This window comes from Alosa pseudoharengus, unplaced genomic scaffold (genome assembly GCF_046254945.1).
Source record: "Alosa pseudoharengus isolate Yale_2024_CS ecotype anadromous, Long Island Sound unplaced genomic scaffold, YU_APseudo_1.1 YU_APseudo_1.1_scf_16, whole genome shotgun sequence".
In the NCBI taxonomy this organism is placed as follows: domain Eukaryota; kingdom Metazoa; phylum Chordata; class Actinopteri; order Clupeiformes; family Clupeidae; genus Alosa; species Alosa pseudoharengus.
In genome coordinates this window covers 24,231,531-24,241,464 of record NW_027468630.1, presented here as the reverse complement: position 1 = coordinate 24,241,464, position 9,934 = coordinate 24,231,531, and the positions used below count along the sequence as shown (strand labels likewise).

The 9,934-nt window shown below is 42.0% G+C and overlaps 1 protein-coding gene across 1 annotated transcript in view; it reads left to right on the top strand.

The window, feature by feature from the left end:
• gabra4 (gamma-aminobutyric acid type A receptor subunit alpha4) overlaps positions 1 to 9,934 on the top strand; it is a 53,784-nt gene that overhangs the window by 9,178 nt on the left and 34,672 nt on the right. The window lies entirely within an intron of this gene.

The window sequence follows — 9,934 nt, the reverse complement described above, 5'->3', positions numbered from 1 at the left end:
CACCTTGAAATGCGTGAAAATTTTACACAAACGACATCTCCAAATGCGTAGGGATAGTTCTACACAAACCCCTACACAGCGTGTACAAGAAGACCTGATACAAAGCGTTGTTTTGAATTGCGTGTGGATAATTTGGCACAATGGCGTTTCTCTGAGCGGTGTCTGGAGGAGCTTGGGCATGAGCGCCCATGTGGGGGCACATCGAACGTGTTTCTTTTCTGAGCCCCTCTTCCCCCTCATACCCTCAATGTGTCTGGGTGTGTTATTGTTGAGGCGGGCCGTAGCGAAGCATGACTCGTGATAAAACTAGGCCCTTGAGGTTCGAGCTCTGAATGCTTATTCACAGTGGGGGCCCTTGAGTCGTTCGAGGGACATTCGTCACGACGGAGTCTCTTCCAGTGAGGCAGTGCGTTGTGTAACGCGAGCTGCAGCGTCAGGGAATGTCTGCCCTGGCGAGACCAAAGGTGCCGCACACGTCTGGACAGTCTCAATCTAACGTGTGTGCTTCCCAGCCGACCTAGAGGCCCAGAAAGTGTGTCACTGCACTGCTTTAACAGCGTAGATTACATATCTGTAAAATCCTGGAAAGGCTTATCAAGACAGTGTTGTTTAGGAGTGCTGATTAGAATGAACTAGAATAACACAATCTGCTGTTTCTTTAATTCCATTCATCACCTCCAGAGATTAGACTGTGTCTGATTGGAATGTGCATGCTCCTTCAGAGCGCATGGAGAGAGTAATCGCACAAATAATCTTGCACAATTCAAACTAATCATTGAGACTAATCGCTGCAACTAATAACTGGAGAGCCATTTTCTTTTTTTACTGGTGGATCTGGTGTGATTTGCCACACCTATGATGTGCCTGTATGATTGACAGATTTTCATCTTGCCACCAGTGCAGATTATAGGGCATCATAAAGCATGTTTAAGCAGGGCGGGCTGCAGTTTGTGCTGTATACGTGACACAAAGAAGCTTGCCCTAAATCACATTACAGATATTTGTTAGAAATCCGCAGGTCAATTGGCCAGAGAGCTTAGCCCCTTGTAATTGTAATGGCATAATCCTCAGCTATAGGGGTTGAATGGTTATCATTTTATAATACCAGAAAGGCTCCCCGCATACACAAAGCAAAAGGCTCTACTGCTCAACTCTTGACTTTGAGTCATGGTTTAATTCCTTCAAGACCTCAGACTTCAGCGATTGGGGCCATTGAGTCTAAATGCTTGATAATGTGTGGACTCATAGCTAGCTTTGATCTTAATGATTCTGGTGAGTCTTAGTAATCCTAGCTTCCCAAGAGCTATTGGTGCTAGGGTGCTCCTGGCAACGAACAGACTGAATATTTTGTTGTTCCGTCATGCTGTGGTACAAAATGCATTTAGTGTTTATGAAACCATAAAACACTGCAATGCCGCTGGAGAAACATAAATGTGTCGAAAGAGGAGTTATCATAATGTATATCATTACAGTTAGGCTTTAATACAAGTCAACTCCTATTTTCACTGTATAGCTGGGAAGGAATATGTGAAAAATCATGAAGATTGGGCACTTCTGGATAAGTTTTTGATTTTTAGCAGGGTGTTAGGTATAGGCCTAAGGTTTTCAAAAATCCATGGATACAAGTTGGGGTGGCCCCCCTAGTGGCAGTTATCCATAATCCAAAATGGCCCCCGCCGAAAAGAGAAAAGGTTATATCTCAGCTTCCTTTAGTCTTAAATTGTTGTATAATGTATTTTCTCTACTTTGTTTGATACAAGGAATCCAATTTTGATATGTTCTTCTTATTTTAAGTCCATTTCCATGTTAAATCTAGTATCATAGTCATATTTAGCTCATAAACTGTCAATATCTTTAAAAAAGTCACATTCAAATATTACTCAGGTCCGTAGACCCATATATTTACCTCCAAGGTATGCTTTTCTTTGTTGATTGGACATGTTGTGACCAAAAGGACCATTGTTGAGGCCTTAAATAAACACACATTCAGAACTATGCCACAGTGAAAAGTTACAGTATATTAGGCTTTTTACCATGTTAAGGATCAATATTACATTTTAGTTTCATACATATGTGACGGGTGGGAAAGGGATAAGCCGTTGATGCACCTGGTTTCATTGCGATCAGTTTTAGGGAGTCACATGACGTTTCATCTCAGGTGACCGGATGTAACGCAGGTAGAATTGTAGGCCTACCTCGCAGTCACTCTTTCTTTTCAAACCAGATGGTGCGTCTAATGCAGTGGTGAGAGCACTGTTTATCGCGTTTGAACTTTGCCAGCGGGGATCCAACACGAAGCGGATAAGGAAAGCGTTTTTGGCTTAATTGTTTGAGGCAGAGTTCAACCAATACACATGGACGGATTATGAACTTTTGGGCCCCTGGGCCTAGATATATTAAGGGCCCCCCACTAATTGTCGCATATGTGGGAGGGGGGGTTTGGGGGTCCTCCCCCAGAAATGTTTTAATTTGTTTGATGTGATTTCCTGTATTCTGGTGCATTTTGGGGCCAATACTAAATTCAATCAGATTCATAGCCTACATCCTGATTTGTTGATATTGAGGCAATATATATGATATTTCAGGGCCCCCTGACCTCTTGGGCCCCTGGGCCTGGGCCCAGTAGGCCCGTGCAGTAATCCATCCCTGCCAATACAGGCCATAAGCTTACAAACTTTGTGATGTGTTAAACATTATAGTGTTTCAGTCTTCTGGTGCCTGGTCGTCATCATCGGCTGTGGTACATACATGGTGTGTCGATATTCAGGTATTAAAATATTTTATTGTCCGTCCGTTTAGTGCGGTTTCGCTATAACTAATGTGTGTTGATATTGTAGCTCCCTCGTTCGCGTTGTGTCCGAACAGGGTGGCTGTCTAGCTGCATGAGTGTTTGTTGAAGATTCTATTAACTTAAAATGTTATGTATATTAAAGTGTAACCCATTAATCTTAAGATAAGAAAGGTACGTGCTGTTGTGTGTTGAATATGCACTCATTGTCTTTGTAGTGTCCATGTCAGTGGCGTAACAAGCCAATGGTGGGCCCAGGTGCGAGAGCGCTACGCGGGCCCCATACCGAGGCCCTTTAGGCCAGGATGAATTAGCTCTGATACATGCAATACACATTAAGGGTGACTTCAATTGTTTATGCAAAGGGCCTGAGGCACCGAAGTAGTTTAGTAGTTACAGATTACAATTTCAAATAAAAAACACACGACTACATATCCATTACATGTGAAAACATTAAAAAATAATTTTATTAACAGCCTGCAGGCCAGGGTAATCTAATATTACTGCATTAACATCAACTCGCATGGAATTATAGGAACACTCAATGCGCCTCTTCAACCCTCTGCTGAAACTGCAAGCGTAGATTGCTTGCTTATTAACTCGCACTGCGCAGAAACAAACCTTAATGTAGCCTAACTTATTTAACCGTCCAGAAACCAAATAAAATCATTCATATGCATAAAATCCCCAATCGTCGACGATGTTCCCAATATTTAATGCTCTGGCTCTCGTATTTTCAATGGACAGGATAGCTAACCCACGGAGCCTCTCCTGCCCCATGCTGCTCCTTAGGTATAGGTCTTAATAAGTTTGAGTTTGGAAAAAGATCGCTTAGCTGTTGCCATGTCACAGGCAATGTCAGAAACAACATGAGTAGGCTACACACTTCCCCGAATGTGGATGTTACACTGTCATAATCTACCACCAGCATTTTGGCAAGTTGAAAAATAGATGACTTCTGTGAAATCTCTGCTTTAAAGCAAGACCTGAATGAGAGGAGTTGTGTTGGGAATGTCGGTGCGATATCCCTGCTATAATGGTCTGACAAACGTCTTGCCTTTTCAAGCAGTTCATCACCTGCGAGTTGAAGGGTCATAGGACGTAAAGACTCAAACACATGACAAGTTTCCCGCATACTTATCTTTGGGAGAGCTGACTGATTATGATGTCCAGAGTTGCATTAAATACCTGCACTTTGAAGTATCTCTCTGCATCGGTTAAGCACTCATCTTCCGATAGATTGTCAAAGTGACGCTTCACTCTCCGTGCTCTAACATTCTAAAGTTCTAAAAAAAAAAAAAAAAGGAGGCAGGGCGGGGGTAGCGACGGGCCCCGGGAGGTCACGGGCCCTGGTGCGACTGCACTTGCTGCACCTACTATAGTTAAGCCACTGGTCCATGTGGAAATGTTGGTTCCAGTCTACATAATATGAGATGTGAGGCCTAGAGGTTATCAGGTATTAATTGATTAAATTCTCAACCATATATCATGTTACTTCAGTCGGTTGAATGGGCATGGGATTAATGTGATCTTTTTTATTTTCAGGAGCAAGTTGTAGCCACTGTTTTCCCCTTATGTAAAACATGACATGTCAGTGGGTTAAAGTTATGTTGTAGGTAGCTGTAGCTCTTATAAGTGTGTAAAACCACCTCCAAGTTTGTGTGTTAATTTATTATCTTGCTGTCTATGGCGAGGCCTGCTCTTTTCCTTTCATTCCTTTGTCAGCTGGGGCTGGGAGAACACAGAGGGTAGCATACTCTGCTCTGCCTCGAACCTAGTCAGTGTTGCCTGCAGTGAGGCCTATACTAAGTCTGTGTGTGTAGTGACATTTTTGGTTGTGTTGCAGTTTGTAGTGGATTGTTGCCTATGTGCGGTGTATATTTTAACTAATTGTAGCACTCCTATAGTAGTATATAGCTATGTGTGTAGTGATTATATCAATCTTAGGTATAGTATATAGCTAACTGCTGTGTGAATGTGGCTAGGCCAGTTATATCCCTGCTAGGGTAGGCTATGTATTTGTCTAGTCCTCTGGGTGATTCCATCCTCAGCTGGCACCTCTTTATCCCTCACCCTTATTGAAGTGATTGTGCCCTCTTTTGGGGTGATTATATTTATTCTGTTTCTTTTCTTATTTGGTAGCAAGCATAGAGATAGATAGATAGATAGATAGATAGATAGATAGATACTTTATTGATCCATAGGGGAAATTCATAGTAGCCTATCTGCAGTGTATGCACATTGACATAACGTTATGTATATTGTATGTGGAAATATTTAAGAATACTGGTTATGTAACAACTCCTTCTCTGCTTCAACTAAAGTATTTATAAATATTTATATATTTCTGCTACAAACAAATCAGACATTAAAGTGCATTATTTTTGTACACTGGCTACTCCCTCATTCATTCAATTGAATACCCGATAGTGGGGAACACTGGGTTTCCATATTGATCTATTAACTTTGGCCCCTAGTGGTGGTGCTAGTGTGGTTAGGTTACACTTAAACCATCGACGTTCTAATGAGGAGACACAGCACTCAAAAAATCCTCCATAGAAATGCATGAGCTTAGTTTGTAACGGCAATATGGCAGTTGTCTACACAAATCACACGCAAAATGTTGACATGTGAATACATTGAGCCAATCATGTGCTGTGTTGTGAATACATTGAGCCAATAATGTGGTGTGTTGTGAAGACATCGTGCCAGTCATGTGTTGTGATCTCACCGCTGGAGCAAGATTGCTGTCGTGAAGCCTTGCGCATGCGCATTTCTGCCGAAATGGATGCCCAGATGAGTGCCCAAAAAGCGTTGCAATATGGCCGCCGAGTCGAGGGACTTACCTAAAAGGACTTTGCTTAAACATCATGTATTTATTCAAAGATTTTTGGTTTCACTCTTCATCATTATTAGTACAGCCTCCCTCACACTTGCACAATGTGGTACAGCAAAGTCCAGCTCGGTGGCACTTACAGTTGCCCATACAGGCAACCACACAGCCACAGTTTAGGAGGAGTGAGCATCCCTTGCTGGCATCTTCCAGATCTGTCCAATGGCACCCAGACTTTGGTTCTGTCATTCCAATCCCAACCGCACCCACTGGGTTCTGGAATCTGGAGTTTTGGACAGGGACTGCTTCCAGACAAAAGCTGCAGTGTGCAGGGCACACTTTCCATGCTGGAATAAGGCATGATGGGTCGGGGGGATTGAATCCAGGGACTTGAGGCCATGAGTGAAAAGAAGCTTCTGGGTTTCATTGACTGACTCGACACCGCAGTTCTTACTATACATGAGTACAGTCCAGCGTTTGAGAACTTGCATGTGCACTGATTCCAGTGTGAGGCTGGTTGGGTCTTGGTGATCAGAACGAGGGTGTCGGTGACTTCTGGGTAAGCTGCCCATGCTATCCATGCAGTTTTTTTGTCAATTCCATAGATTGCTGATACAACGTCACATCCTGTGAACGCGTGGAAGAGGGGCAGTGCTTGGCATTTTTGAGGTCCCAGCATTTCTGAGATGTGGTGGATTGGAATATCTTTATATGGCTTCCCTGATCCAAATCCAATCCACAGCTCTGAGAGGCCATGTCAATAAAGAAAAGCATACCTTGGAGGTAAAAATATGGGTCTAGGGACCTGAGTATTTCAATGTGACTTTTTCAGAGATATTGACCGTTTATGAGCTAAATATGACTATGATACTAGATTTAACATGGAAATAGACTTCAAATAAGAAGAACATATCAAAATTGGATTTCTTGTATCAAACAAAGTAGAGAAAATACATTATACAACAATTTAAGACTAATTGACTATTATTGACTTAAGACTAAGACTAATTGACTTAAGAATAAAAGACTATTTGGCGGGGGCCATTTTGGATTTTATGGATAACTGCCACTAGGGGTGCCACCCCAACTTGTATCCATGGATTTTTGAAAACCTTAGGCCTATACCTTAGCCTGAAGAGCCAGACCCACATTAAAATGTAGGGTCTGGACACTCACCGTTCACAGTGCTCAGTCCGAGGGGCGGGATAATCAGTTGTCTTTCAAATTCCCTCTGCACGCAATAGGACAGCGGCAGCGCTATGAGTCCCATGCGTTTCCCACCAGCGGAGCTAGTTGGCTAGTTCAAACGTTTGCCAACTTAATAAAAGCTTAACTCGTGTCACACTGTTCGCCAGCAGCAACATCCATCTTATTTGTTTTCAAGTAGCAGGGAATTCAAGCCAAACTGTTGCAACTCTGCCATCAATCATTATGTTAAGCCCACCTAACGACTCTATACACGATTTCATTGGCCTGATTAAGTTTCGATTTCAGGAGCTCACAAGCCAACGGAGAGTTGCTAGACTAGCCCTGGCAGCAAATGTAATTCGCTGCTGCTAGGGGCGCGTCTAGATTTCTAGGCTACCTATACCTAACACCCTGCCAAAAACCAAAAACTTACTTAGAAGTGCTCAATTTTCATGAATTGCATCCTAGCTAGTAGGAATATTTTTATGTAAAACGATTCCAGACACCCCTATTGTTCCATCCCTTCAGGGCGGAACAAGACCGGTTCGCCCTGTCGGGACTTATTATGACCGCCGCGCAGCGAAGCGGCGGTCATATAGGTTTAGTCGTATTTTTTTTTTTTTTTTTTTTTTTTTTTTTTTCGCATGCCCAAATTTCCGTCAATGAGTCCCGGGACACTGAAAGACCGGGGTACACGAAACTTGGTGGGCGTGTAACCCCACATGGATAGCATGGAACCATCGTTTTTCGTTTTGATCTGTAACCCCCCCGCTTGACTGGACCCCCCGAAAGGAGGGTAGGGCAGACACAGTTTTCTGTGAATATCTCGAAAACCGTGGGGTTTAGGAGAACCATTTTTTTTTTGTATGTTGATCTCAAGGGGCCATGTCAATCCATTCCATAACCACTCATTTCATGTATAGCACCACCTAGTTAAACACAAAAAAGTAAAAATGAGGTGTTGTAATTGAAGGTATCTGTGACCTAACATAGTCAAAACTGCACGAAATTGGAAGTGTATGATCATTATGACACCCTCTGTATGCACGCCAAGTTTTGTGGAATTCCGTTCATGGGGGGCCACACAATAAATTAATTTATGTTACTATACACCAACTGGCCTGTAGGTGGCCGGAGACAGTTTTCTGTGAATATCTCGAGAACCGTAGGGCCTAGGAGGTCCATCTTTTTTATGTATGTTGGTCTTAAGGGGGCATGTCAACCCATCCCATTACCACTTATTTCATGTATAGCGCCACCTAGTTAAAAATGAAAAAGCAAAAAATTAAGTGTTTTCATCACAATATCTCTGGCTGACAAGGTCAAAACTGCACGAAATTAAAAGTGTAGAATCATTATGACACCCTCCGAATGCATGCCAAGTTTTGTGTACTTTTGTTCATGGGGGGCCTTACAATAAAATAAATTATGTGTACATTTAGTGACATACACCAACAAGGATTCCCGGGACACTGAAAGACTGGGGTACACAAAACTTGGTGGGCATGTACCCCCACATGGATAGCATGGAACCGTCATTTTTCGTTTTGATCTGTAGCCCCCCCGCTGGACTGGACCCCCCGAAAGGAGGGTAGGGCAGACACAGTTCTCTGTGAATATCTTGAGAACTGTAGGGCCTAGGATGACCATTTCTTTCCGTATGTTTACCTCCAGGGGTCATGTTAACCCATTTCATGTGCACACATGTGCACAGATACACACACACACACACATACATTCACAGTAATCATACGTATGACACATACTCACACAGTAGACATATGTACGCTTGCATGCACAGGCACATACGCAGGCACAAACACAAGCACGCACGCACACCCACACACACACACTCACACACACACACACACACACATAACATAAACATAACACAAACAATCAAGAATTTCTCAGAATTATAAACAGGCAAGATGGAGGTGGGGTTCTATAAAATGAATTTTACATGTGAAATCTATGAACTAATCATGTTTTGGTACTTGTTGTCTAGCAGATACCAGTGAGAATTGAGTGTGGATAATGCAATTTAGTGAGACAGTTAGAATCATATAGGCCTTTCAGCGTGATTTCTTTTTGTGGAAAAAATGTGCTGGACTGGGCGGCGGTCATATTTTGTACCGCTCTGCGGTACATCTAGTTTTCCCAGTAATGACCGGCGTTCTATACATTATCCCTTACTTAAATCAAGCTTTGCATTGTGGTGAGGTAAAATCGATTGTCATTTCCAAGATGAACTCCATAGCCTAGGTGTCCATTCTCATTTTATCTTGAATAAATTATTGTGCCCTTTTAAAATGAGTTTGGCACTGATCCTGTGTTGTTTTTATGTTATGCACAAGAGGGTCTGATAAGCCTACATAACATCAGTAAAACCTGTGGAAACATAAAAAGAGCCAAGTAGCCTAGGCTTAATAGTACATGCTAGTATTTGAATTTGTTTTTAATTGGTTAGTATTGTTTTTACATTCTATTATTTCATATTTTTAGTTTGATAAATGTAGTTTCATCTGAGAACCCTGATACTATCGCTCTGTAGTTCTTCTGTGGTAGTATGTTTTTTCATAGCTCCTTAATCACATTAAAGATTGCTCAGGTTTCACATATCTCCAAGTAATTGTGTTGATTTGATACTGACTACCATAGACTATAATGGAAAATTGGTTTCTGTTTATATAGTAGGCCTATATGAGAGGGTTGGGTCTTACCTCCAGGTCTTATGAAATCTAAAAATAAACCAAATCAATATATCATAAAATAGGCAATAGGCTTCTTGTAAAGAAAGGTATTACTAGTAATTGTAAAGTACTTTACTAGTAATTAGAATGGTATTTCAGTGCACTTAACATCTAACTTTTGGGAATTGACAGTTCTCTTTTGGATATATAATAACAATGAGATATTCTGTAGCCTACTGATTATCAGTTTGTCGCATGTTTAGACCTTGTATGTGTGTTGCACAACATATGTTGCACTTGGCGATCATGGTGGGGATTGATATGGTAGTGGACCATGATGGTCATAGAAGAAGTGAAGGAGCAGTACCCCCCAATTATGGTGGGGTAATTTGCACTCTGCTGACAGGTGTGCCTCAATCTTCCCATGGCTAC